At 47.5% G+C, this 13,408-nt stretch overlaps 1 protein-coding gene across 1 annotated transcript in view; it reads left to right on the top strand.

Annotated features, from left to right (window-relative positions):
- LOC139581022 (unconventional myosin-Id) overlaps window positions 1-13,408 on the top strand; it is a 131,664-nt gene that overhangs the window by 100,393 nt on the left and 17,863 nt on the right. The gene's annotated exons all lie outside the window — the stretch shown is intronic.

The raw sequence follows: 13,408 nt of genomic DNA, 5'->3' as shown, positions 1-13,408 counted from the left end.
CTTCTCGTTCTGTCTTATCTGCCAGCCTGCGTCCTTCTCTGTCTTTACGTGTGTGCGACGTTGTGTGTCTGTCTACAGTCAAATATATACTGTGTGTATGTGGTGGGAGCAAACGATGCAGTACCTCTCCTCTAAGCAAGATCCAGCACCTCCTTATGTGGCGCATTCTCCCAGGAGCGCATGGTGCAGACAGTGGAGATTATCGTACAGACCAGCTGTGTGTCTCCCACATACTGCGGAGAGAAGTACATTATTACTTACTGTCCCTTCAGTCAACCCCTGGAGAAAGGACACCGGTAGCGGTTTGGAACTGCTATACTGCCCCATCTGATAGGGTACTGTACATGGTAAAATTATAGCACACTGTCCTGCTTTGAAAATTACCTTGAAGTGGATATAGGAGAATGGAGAAAATGGGCAAGGCATCATTGTGATCATACTAGTGCTCTTTAAGTTGAGGCTTGTGTGATAATTCAGTCATGTATGATAGATGATTTGCGGCACACGTTATATTTAAGCTGATCTCTCGTGGAAAGATCCCGCGCGTACACCGAGAGAATCTGCCCGGGACTGAATGGGATGTGAGGATTGGAGTTTTCCTCACTGGGTATTTTGGGGGTAATCCCGTTTTTTCGCAGGTGTTTGCATCTTTTGAATTTCAGAAGGAGAGGGGACATTCGGCCCGTGACTTGATAAAGAGAGATAGTGGAGCTCCTCGTGCCACTTCTCTTCACATTTACGGACTCGGGACTTAATCGAGCAACTGACCAATTACGTGAACTTTAGTTCTGGGTTAACTAAGATTATTTTTAAGCCATGCTGATGTATTATATCCTTGGTCTGGTCTGAAACTGGTCTGATCTGTGTGTGAATGGGCCTGAACACGGCCCTGCTTCGATGATATCTTGTCTCATTGTATACAGGCTCACCGTGACAGATGGCAAGGGTCGCTCTTAATGACTCTCCATGTGCTTCCTATAGAAGCCCATCCATCACAGTGAAACATGGGCACAAGAAAAGGCTGTGTGTGTGTGTGTGTGTGTGTGTGTGTGTGTCAGTAGATGTAGATTTAACCTTTATTTCCACTTGAGCATGGTGCACAGCCCACACAATGCAGAGCACCGTTAGCAGTTTACAACACACACAGGGACCTAGAGTCAATGGCTGGCTTTTTATCCTCCAAATGTACAGCATTAGAACAACGGTGTGACCGTGTCATTGAGCCTAAGCCCCATTCCAAATAACTCTCTCTCTCTGTTTAGGTTACAACTTACAAAATGGCATCTTATTTTCCCGGGGGTTTTCAAAAGTCTGCTTTTTAGATTGAATTTGCGACTTGACAAGTTTCAAAAAAAAAAAAAAGAGTCAACTCTGTCACATTTTAGGAGTAGATAGGAGCCTTGTCAAAAGGCATCAGGGCCAAATCTGTTGAGAGTTAAAACAGACACTGCGAAATCTGCTCCACGTTAACCCTCTTATCCGCTGTGACGCGCCACAGTTGTTTAGAAACTCACAAATAGTCCAGAGGCTTTTATATCCCCATGGCCTCACTTCCTCCCTCACTCTTCTCCTTCTTCTCTCTCAACCTTTTTTCCCTTTTTTGTCATTCCCCTATTGTCATCCCTCTTCTTTGTAACTCCCTCTCTCTCTTTGCACCCTCTATCTCTTCCTCCCACCTCTTTCCCTATATCTGTTTCTCTTCCCCACGCTCCAGCTCTGTATTTTTCTCTCTCTCTCTCTCTTGTTCTTCCTCTTTCTTTCTCTGTCCCCACCAATCTCTGTCATTCTCCTTCCCCCCACCCCTCTGCCCCCCCATCTATCCTGCCCCCTCCCTCTCCTCTCTCCCCTCTCTCCTCTCTCCCCCCTCCTCTCTCCCCTCTCTCCATCTCAGAAGAGGAGAGATGCAATATTTAAGGAGATGTGCTGCTCCACTGTGAAAGCTTGCATGGGCTCTAGTCTATATTTAGCCCAGACCTCTGCTGTATTGACGTGCAGCCCACGCAGCTCGCACCAGGCAGCCACTGCTACTGCAGCACACCACACCACACACTCTTCACTCCTGGGACAGAGGGGGGAGAGACACTCTACATCTGTCACACACACACACACATGTTCTCACACACACAGATGTGGATAGCACAGTCGTGCACGAGCACACACACACAAACACAGATATATCATTCTTGATCAGTAACTCATTAGTCGAATTAGGGTCGTTGTCCTTTTGGAAGGTGAACCTTCGCCCCCAGTCTGAGGTCCCGAGCGCTTTTGAGCAGGTCCCGAGCAGGTCCCGAGCCCTTTTCATCAAGGATCTCTCTGTACTTTGCTCTGTTAATCTTTCTCTCAATCCTGACTAGTCTCCCCGTCCCTGCCGCTGAAAAACATCCCCACAGCATGATGCTGCCACCACCATGCTTCACCGTAGGGATGGTGCCAGGTTTCCTCCAGACGGGACGCTTGGCATTCAGGCCAAAGAGTTACATTTTGGTTTCATCAGACCAGAGAATCTTGTTTCTCATGGTCTGAGAGTCCTTTAGGTGCCTTTTGGTAAACACCAAGCAGGCTGTCATGTGCCTTTTACTGAGGAGTGGCTTCCATCTGGCCAAACAACCATAAAGGCCTGATTGGTGGAGTGCTGCAAAGATGGTTGTACTTCTGGAAGGTTCTCCCATCTCCACAGAGGAACTCTGGAGCTCTGTCAGAGTGACCATCGGGTTCTTGGTCAGCTCCCTAATCAAGGCTCTTCTCCCTCGATTGCTCAGTTTGGCCAGGCGGCCAGCTCTAGGAAGTGTCTTGGTGGTTCCAAACTTCTTCCATTTAAGAATGATGGAAGCCACTGTGTTCTTCAGAAAATAAATCCTGTTTTTGCTTTGTCATTATAGGGTATTGTGTGGAGATTGATGAGGGGGAAAAAATATTTCATCCATTTTAGAATAAGGCTGTAACGTAACAAAATGTGGAAAAGGAGAAGGGGTCTGAACACTTTCTGTATGCACTGTACAGTGTCATCAGAAATATTCATATCCCTTAACTTATTCCACATGTTGTTACAGTTTGAATCTACAAACAATATCCCATAATGACAAACTGAAAACATGTTTTTTTAAACTATTTTTTTAAGCAAATTTATTAAAAAATGAAATACAGAAATAAATAATTTACGTAAGTATTCACAACGTAAATCTACGCCCCAGTCTAAGGTTGTTTGCACTCTGAAGCAGGTTCTCATCAAGGACTTGCTGTCACGATCGTGTGGAGGAGAGACGGACCAAAACGCAGCATTTGGAAAATAAGCCATCTTCTTTTATTAATGAAGAAGGCAAAACGAAACAAAAACACTTACAAACTAACCAAAACAATAAACGACCGTGAAGCTAATAAACGTAGTGCACATACACAGGCTACAAACGTTCAGACATAGACAATTCCCCACAACAAACTAAAGCCTATGGCTACCTTAAATATGGCTCCCAATCAGAGACAACAGAAACCAGCTGTCTCTAATTGGGAACCCATTCAGGCAACCATAGACTTTCCTAGACAACTACACACAACATAGACACAGCTAGACAACTATACTAAACATAAAGCCAACTACTCTAAATAAACCCCCTAAACCTTACAATCACCCTGGACACTACAAAACCCACATAAATACCCATGTCACACCCTGACCTAACTAAAATAATAAAGAAAACAAAGAATACTAAGGCCAGGGCGTGACATAGCCCCCCCCTTAAGGTGCGAACTCCGGGCGCACCAGCACAAAGTCTAGGGGAGGGCCTGGGTGGGCATCTGACCACGGTGGTGGCTCAGGCTCAGGGCGAGGTCCCCACCCCACCATAATCAATCCCCGCTTCTGTAGCCTCCCCACAATGACCACCCTCCAAATAACCCCACCTAAATTAAGGGGCATCTCCAGGATAAGGAGTAGCACCGGAATGAGGGGCAACACCGGAATGAGGGGCAACACCAGAATGAGGGGCAACACCAGAATGAGGGGCAACACCAGAATGAGGGGCAACACCAGAATGACTGGCGGATCCTGGCTGGCTGGCTCTGGACGCTCTTGGCTGGCTGACGGCTCTGGACGGTCATGGCTGGCTGACGGCTCTGGACGGTCATGGCTCGCTGACGGCTCTGGACGGTCATGGCTCGCTGACGGCTCTGGACGGTCATGGCTCGCTGACGGCTCTGGACGGTCATGGCTCGCTGACGGCTCTGGACGGTCATGGCTCGCTGACGGCTCTGGACGGTCATGGCTCGCTGACGGCTCTGGACGGTCATGGCTCGCTGACGGCTCTGGACGGTCATGGCTCGCTGACGGCTCTGGACGGTCATGGCTCGCTGACGGCTCTGGCTGATCCGGTCTGGCGGAAGGCTCTGGCTGATCCGGTCTGGCGGAAGGCTCTGGCTGATCCGGTCTGGCGGAAGGCTCTAGCTGATCCGGTCTGGCGGAAGGCTCTGGCTGATCCGGTCTGGCGGAAGGCTCTGGCTGATCCGGTCTGGCGGAAGGCTCTGGCTGATCCGGTCTGGCGGAAGGCTCTGGCTGATCCGGTCTGGCGGAAGGCTCTGGCTGATCCGGTCTGGCGGAAGGCTCTGGCTGATCCGGTCTGGCGGAAGGCTCTGGCTGATCCGGTCTGGCGGAAGGCTCTGACTGATCCGGTCTGGCGGAAGGCTCTAGCGGCTCCTGTCTGGCGGACGGCTCTAGCGGCTCCTGTCTGGCGGACGGCTCTGTAGGCTCATGGCAGACGGGCGGCTTTGCAGGCTCATGGCAGACGGGCGGCTTTGCAGGCTCATGGCAGACGGACAGTTCAGACGGCGTAGGGCAGACGGGCAGTTCAGGCGCCGCTGGGCAGACGGGCAGTTCAGGCGCCGCTGGGCAGACGGGCAGTTCAGGCGCCGCTGGGCAGACGGGCAGTTCAGGCGCCGCTGGGCAGACGGGCAGTTCAGGCGCCGCTGGGCAGACGGGCAGTTCAGGCGCCGCTGGGCAGACGGGCAGTTCAGGCGCCGCTGGGCAGACGGGCAGTTCAGGCGCCGCTGGGCAGACGGCAGACTCTGGCCGGCTGAGACGCACTGTAGGCCTGGTGCGTGGTACCGGAACTGGAGGTACCGGGCTAATGACACGCACCTTAAGGCTAGTGCGGGGAACAACAACAGGGCACACTGAGTTCTCAAAGCGCACTATATGCCTGGTGCGTGGTACCGGACTGAGGGCACGCACCTCAGGACGAGTGCGGGGAGAAATAACAGTGTGTACAGGACTCAGGAGACGCACAGGTGGCTTAGTGCGTGGTCCTGGAACTGGAGGCACTGGGCTGGAGACACGCACCATAGGGAGAGTGCGTGGAGGAGGAACAGGGCTCTGAAAACGCACTGAAAGCCTGGTGCGTGGTGTAGGCACTGGTGGTACTAGGCTGGGGCGGGAAGGTGGCGCCGGATATACCGGACCGTGAAGGAGGACACGTGCTCTTGAGCACCGAGCCTCCCCAACCTTACCAGGTTGAATGGTCCCCGTAGCCCTGCCAGTGCGGCGAGGTGGAATAGCCAGCACTGGGCTATGCAGGCGAACCGGGGACACCACCTGTAAGGCTGGTGCCATGTACGCCGGCCCGAGGAGACGTACTGGAGACCAGATACGTTGGGCCGGCTTCATGGCACTCGGCTCGATGCCCAACCTAGCCCTCCCAGTGCGGCAAGGTGGAATAGCCCGCACTGGGCTAAGCACGCATACTGGGAACACCGTGCGCTTTACCGCATAAAACGGTGTCTGACCAGTACGACGCCCTCTTACTCCACGGCAAGCCCGGGGAGTTGGCTCAGGTATCCAACCCGGCTTCGCCACACTCCCCTTAAGCCCCCCCCCAAGAAATTTTTGGGTGTTACTCACGGGCTTCCAGCCACTCTGCCTTGCCTTTGCCTCATAAAACCGCCTCTCCGCTTTCGCTGCCTCCAGCTCCGCTTTGGGACGGCGATATTCCCCTGGCTGAGTCCAGGGTCCTTTGCCGTCCAGGATCTCCTCCCATGTCCATGAGTCCTGCTTACTTTGCCGCTGTTGTTGGTTCCGATCATGCTGCTTGATCCTGTTGTGGTGGGGAATTCTGTCACGATCGTGTGGAGGAGAGACGGACCAAAACGCAGCATTTGGAAAATAAGCCATCTTCCTTTTATTAATGAAGAAGGCAAAACGAAACAAAAACACTTACAAACTAACCAAAACAATAAACGACCGTGAAGCTAATAAACATAGTGCACATACACAGGCTACAAACGTTCAGACATAGACAATTCCCCACAACAAACTAAAGCCTATGGCTACCTTAAATATGGCTCCCAATCAGAGACAACAGAAACCAGCTGTCTCTAATTGGGAACCCATTCAGGCAACCATAGACTTTCCTAGACAACTACACACAACATAGACACAGCTAGACAACTATACTAAACATAAAGCCAACTACTCTAAATAAACCCCCTAAACCTTACAATCACCCTGGACACTACAAAACCCACATAAATACCCATGTCACACCCTGACCTAACTAAAATAATAAAGAAAACAAAGAATACTAAGGCCAGGGCGTGACACTTGCCTGTATTTGGCTCCATTTATTATATCCTCTATCCTTACCAGTGTCCCATTCCCTGCCGCTGAAAAGCATCTCTTTCTGAAGAAAGTATTACATTTACATAATATTCAGCTTAATGTTACCTGATAATTATTTCTCACTGGATCCAACACATACCCCTTGGTTCACACCCGTCATAAAAATAGCCTCCGTGTTAGTTATTCAGCGGAGACTTAATTTCTCTCTGGAATTATAACTGTGAAGGTAACTGAGTAACTCAGCGAAAAAGCCGCGATGCACAAACTCAGTATCCATTTCAAATCTATTTTAACCCTACTTACAGTACATGGGAACTTTTCTCTTTGTTGCCCTTTCTAAACTATAAATAGCGCTTCAGGGGAAACCAATCGAATGAGAACATTCTACTGTGAGTTGTGTAAGTGTTCTAGGTTGTTGTGTAACGCTGTGTTTGATCTACTGGGATCTCAGAAAATGGCTTTCTGTGGCAGCTTGTCTTGCTGTTGTCCACAGTGACTACTGAAAGTCCAGACAGTATTGACACGGGCGATGGAGGGAGAGACCGTTATGTAGAGCCAAAAAGCACATGATGTGTGTGATGTTAATCTGGGCTCAGCTTAACCCGATAATGAGAAGGAAGGCATCACTCTCTTATGACCGTTTGTGGACACCAGTTTGTGGACTTTACCTACCTCACCTCTTCTTCATTCATGTTTTCTCTTCCTTTGTTCTCTCGCTCCCTCTCTGCCGTGTCACTTCCTTGTTATGTGTAGCACAGACTGGAGGTTGGCCCAGATTTGGCAGGGCAGCAGGGTTACGTGATCAGTTGAGAGAGACAGAGAGAGAAAGAGATGCACACATGACTGTAAGTCGCTTTGGATGAAAGCTTCTGCGAAATTATTATATTATATGTTGCTTCTCAGCTATGTGGCAGATCCCCAATTTTGCTCTGATACATCCTCTGCTCCCATTGTGCATTGGGCTGTCCTCCTCATTGTCTGACCCCATGATATCAGGGTTCTGTCCTCTTCTATTTAACTCCAGTATGAAACCTCTCTGTCAGTGACGGTACATCAACATTTGAAATCGTTTTCTAAAGAATTGCTTTTTGCTTTTCAAGCCCTTTTTTGAGATTCTTATGAACAGCGTTATAGAAATGCAATAAATATTTATTCATTATTATTGTCCCTTTTTTTATTCTGCGAAACCGATTTTTAGATTTTGAAGCTTTAATAGAGGAATCCGCGAGAAGATAAGTCGGGATCTGTTTTCCTTTCCCGGAGAAAGACGATCCATTAAGTTTGTGTTACAGTACAAGGGAAGCGTGAGGAATATTCAAATTCAAAGTGCTGCTCTGCATGAACAAATGTGCCGTACTGCACTTTCCCGTATAATTGGAGATGGCATCATCATTAAAGACACTAAAACAGAGAGACAGAGGCGGTGTGTGTGTGCTGCTAGCTGGTGCTTTTCTCTCCCTATGCCATCAAGGTCACCTTTTATGCTGAATCCAATATTTCAGACTTGAGGAAGTCATTCTCCCCTCCCATCTCATCTTCTCCTCTATATCCCTCCCTCTCACTTCCCCCTCCCTCTAACACTCTTCCTCTCCAGCCCCCCCCCCCCCTTGTTTTTCAGCTCTCACTCCGACCCTCCCCTTTTCTCCTCTTTCCTTCCTCCTCCTCTCCCTCCGTCCCTGTGCGGTGCTGCAGATGCAGTTGCCATAGCGACCAGCCAATCCATGTTTGTCTGATATTTAGTCCAATAATAACACTGCTGCATGAGAATACTAACGACTAATCTCCTCTGGGGAGAGAGAGAGAGGGTGGGAGATGGAGGGAGAGAGATGGAGAGAGGCAGAAAAACTCTGCGAGAGAGGTAAACAGAAGCTGTAGGAAAGGAGAGGGAAAGGAGAAACAAGGGGGTGGAGAGTATTTTTAAAGCTCATCTTGTTTTAGCCGTGAATGAATCCGTCTCCATCATTATACACTATGGATTGGATAGTATTCCTGTCATGTAAAACTATGCAGAGCACCAATTCCAGTCATCCATACAAACGCTCATTTGCCATCCAAAAACATATGCAAAGATTGTTTTTGCTCCTCCTGCGTAAAAGTTATGCAACATGTAATTCCCCAATGCACGTGTGTGTGTGTGTATATTGTCACAAACTCTTACATTTGACTACAGTCCCCAAACACACATGCTCACCTATACATATACAATCAATTATTTTCTAGATTAACACACACACACACACACACTGTTTAAGCTAGACAGTAGAGAGTCCTGCTCTGTTTGGTTTATTTCCTTACCCTGCGGCCTGGGGGGGTAGGTTGGTGGAGTGATGGAAGAGGAGGGGTTTAGACTGAGTGTGCGAATGTGTGTGAGAGCTGAATCTGACCTAGTTTCCCTCTGTGTCGATCCCTGCATCCCTGTGGTGCTCTCTGCCTGCCTGCCCGCCTGCCAACCAACCCCTGGGAGATACAGTGAGGTACAGGTAACGAGGCCTCTGCCATGCACATAGAGCAGTGCTGCAGCCCAAGACATCCCCTCCCCTGACCTCCCTTCCATACCTCCAGCCTTTCCACCTACCCCGACACAGAGCCTGTTACTTATTGTGCTATCTTGCTGCTCTCACTGGTCATAATGCGAGCATAACTCCAGCCTTTCCACCTACCCCGACACAGAGCCTGTTACTTATTGTGCTATCTTGCTGCTCTCACTGGTCATAATGCGAGCCACCTACTCTCTCTCTCTCTGTATCCCTGTAGAGTATACCAAGATGTAGCCCCCTGCTTGACCCTGACCCTCCACTTGTTTTCCTCATACTCCACTCTTCACCTCCATCACCCCTCTCTCTCTCATCCCTCTCTTTTCCCCATTTTGTTTTTTCTCCTATCATCTCCAGCTTGGGCCTGATCAACATTATTATCTTGGTTCAATACAACCTAGTCCCCTAGCCCAATGTCTCTCGAACCCGTGAAGCATCGATAAACTGGAATGAATGGACTCGTCATTGACGTATTGATTTGATGGGGTGACAAAGTATGAGCTACTGTATGTGTCTTTAAAAGTGAGCAGTCGCCCCATGTGTAATGAATAACCTTTATTTAACTAGTCAAGTCAGTTAAGAACAAATTCTTATTTACAATGACGGCCTACCCCGGCCAAATGAAATCAAGTCAAATCAAACTTTGTGTCACATGCGCTGAATACAACAAGTGTAGACTTTAATGTGAAATGCTGACTTACGAGCCCTTAACCAACAGTGCAGTTCAAGAAGAAGAAAATATTTACCAAGTAGGCTAAAATAAAAAAGTTATAATAAAAAGTAACACAATAAGAATAACAATAACGAGGCTATATACAGGGGACACCGGTACCCAGTCAGTGTGCGGGGGTACAGGCTAGTTGAGGTAATCTGTACATGTAGGTGGGGCGAAGTGACTATGCGTAGATAAACAAACAAACAGTGAGTAGCAGCGGTGTACAAGAGGGGGGGGGGGGGGGGGGGTCAATGTAAATTGTCCGGTTGCGATCTTTATGAATTGTTCAGCAGTCAAATGGCTTGGGGGTAGAAGCTGTTGAGGAGCCTTTCGGTCCTAGACTTGGACGACGCTGGGCCAATTGTGCGCCGCTCTATGGAACTACCAATCACGGCCGGTTGTGATACAGCCTGTAATCGAACCAGGGTCTGTAGTGACGCCTCTAGCGCTAAGATGCAGTGCCTTAGACCGCTGCTTTTCCTTCCCTCCGCTTGGCTCATCCTCAACAACCTATTGATTTCCGTAATGGTCCTTTAGCCAAGTCCAACCACCCTTGTGATTATACTGGCTGCTTCAGAAGACAAGAGAGAGACCAGGGGTGCTGGTTCGTTGACTAGCAGACACGGTCGGCTATGAGTGTCATGATCGGCCTATTGAACAGAATGGAGAGAAAAGGAACTGGAGGAGGGAAGAGCCAAGCGTGATTGTTAAAGACTGAAGGAGCCTCCTGCTGTGAAGCCATTGTGGCTCCAGCAGTGTTAAGACTCAGCCATCTGTGTACTACTACCAATGGTCCCTCGGGGAAAGTGCTCCCTTGCTTTGTCCACCACTGGCACACATCACCATCACTGACCCTATGATCCTTCAAAGAGAGGATCACAACACAGATCACAGCACAGGGAGATAATAATAGTTTACCCTTGGTAGTAATAGTCTCTTTACCCTTATAGAAGTAGAGTTGGGCTCACATTACTATGCGTTAAACCTGTGGCCGCTACACGTGTTCTGTTCACACTCACATTATCAATCCTATCGGTACGCATGTTGATATATGGTATACCAGGGTATTTAGAAATAGCAACAGAATGATTTTCAATACCATTTCTTTTAAAATTTTATTATGTGGGGGGTTGGGGAACCCGCCTCGTGGGTGCTGTGGGAGTGCGTGCTACACTGCTGAAAAATAACTATAAGTTCATTTATTTGGCACCTCCTTAGATGGTTATCTCCAGCTCAGGGCTCCAGCTATGCATTTGGTTCGCTAACCTGCTAGCTACTCGGCTACCTTACTAGATCAACCTACTTGGTTACAGCGGAGACAATCAATCCCCTCCGTGATCAAGATCCCTGCTGCCTACATTTGGTTTGTAGCGACCAAAAATGTGTGCGCACTGCCGGTAACACCATAAGGTACAGGAACGGGATGAAAATCTGGATACCATCTAACCCTAGAGGAAGTCCTATGGAGGTGTATTGTTAGTACATTTAGTCACTCCTGTTCAATTATCGTGCTCTTATGATTCATACCATATACTCCTAAGCACATAATATACAGTTGGCACCCTTTTTTTTCTCTTTCCTTTTTTTATAGTTCCCTTTTTCTTCTAAAATAAATGTTTGAATACTTAGGTCCAGCAGGACAAATCAAATGTTATTTGTCACATGCGCCGAATACAACAAGTGTAGACCTTACAGTGAAATGCTTACTTACAAGCCCTTAACCAATAACGCAGTTTTAAGAAAAATAACTGTTTAGTAAAACATAGATAAGTAAAACATTTAAAAAAATATATAAATTCAAAAAAAGTAACAAATAATTCAAGACCAGCAGTAAAATAACAATAGCGAGGCTATATGCAGGGGGTACCGGTACAGGGTCAAAGTGCGGGGGCACCGGTTAGTCGAGGTAATTGAGGTAATATGTACATGTAGGTAGAGTTAAAGTGACTATGCATAGATAATAATCAGAGTAGCAACAGCGTAAAAGTATGGGTGGGGGGGGGGTAATGCAAATAGTCTGGGTAGCCATTTAATTAGCTGTTCAGGAGTGTTATGGCTTGGGGGTAGAAGCTGTTAAGAAGTATTTTGGATCTAGACTTGGTGCTCCGGTACCGGCTCGAGTCTTTTCCAATTTTTAGGGCCTTCCTCTGACATCGTCTGGTATAGAGGTCCTGGATGGCAGGAAGCTTGGCCCCAGTGATGTACTGGGCCGTACACACTACCCTTTGTAGTGCCTTGTGGTCGGAGTCCTAGCAGTTGCCATACCAGGCAGTGATGCAACCAGTCAGGATGATCTCGGTGGTGCAGCTGTAGAACTTTTTGAGGATCTGAGGACCCATGCCAAATCTTTTCAGTCTCCAGAGGGGGAATAGGCTTTGTTGTGCCCTCTTCTAGAGGTCGACCGATTATGATTTTTCGATACCGATTATTGGAGGCCCAAAAAAGCCGATACCGATTAATCGGACGATTTTTATTTATTTATTTGTAATAATGACAATTACAACAATACTGAATGAACACTTATTTTAACTTAATATAATACATCAATAAAATCAATTTAGCCTCAAATAAATAATGAAACATGTTCAATTTGGTTTAAATAATGCAAAAACAAAGTGTTGGAGAAGAAAGTAAAAGTGCAATATGTGCCATGTAAGAAAGCTAACGTTTAAGTTCCTTGCTCAGAACATGAGAACATATGAAAGCTGGTGTTTCCTTTTAACATGAGTCTTCAATATTCCCAGGTAAGAAGTTTTAGGTTGTAGTTATTCTAGGAATTATAGGACTATTTCTCTCTATACCATTTGTATTTCATTAACCTTTGACTATTGGATGTTCTTATAGGCACTTTAGCATTGCCAGTGTAACAGTATAGCTTCCGTCCCTCTCCTCGCTCCTCCCCGGGATCGAACCAGGAACACAACGACAACAGCCACCCTCGAAGCATCGTTAGCCATGCAGAGCAGGGGGAACAACCACTCCAAGTCTCAGAGCGAGTGATGTTTGAAACGCTATTAGCGCGCACCCCGCTAACTAGCTAGCCATTTCACATCGGTTACACAAGCCTAATCTCGGGAGTTGATAGGCTTGAAGTCATAAACAGCGCAATGCTTGACGCACAACGAAGAGCTGCTGGCAAAACGCACGAAAGTGCTGTTTGAATGAATGCTTATGAGCCTGCTGCTGCCTACCACCGCTCAGTCAGACTGCTCTATCAAATCATAGACTTAGTTATAACATAATAACACACAGAAATACGAGCCTTAGGTCATTAATATGGTCGAATCCAGAAACTATCATCTCGAAAACAAGACATTTATTCTTTCAGTGAAATATGGAACTGTTCCGTATTTTATCTAAGGGGTGGCATCCATTAGTCTAAATATTCCTGTTACATTGCACAACCTTCAATGTTATGTCATAATTATGTAAAATTCTGGCAAATTAGGCGGCCCAAACTGTTGCATATACACTGACTCTGCGTGCAATGAACGCAAGAGAAGTGACACAATTTCACCTGGTTAATATTGCCTGCTAACCTGGATTTCTTTT

This window comes from Salvelinus alpinus, chromosome 7 (assembly GCF_045679555.1).
Source record: "Salvelinus alpinus chromosome 7, SLU_Salpinus.1, whole genome shotgun sequence".
Classification (NCBI taxonomy): Eukaryota; Metazoa; Chordata; class Actinopteri; order Salmoniformes; family Salmonidae; genus Salvelinus; species Salvelinus alpinus.
Note: the sequence above shows the minus strand (reverse complement) of the source record. Positions and strands in the feature narration are given on the sequence as shown.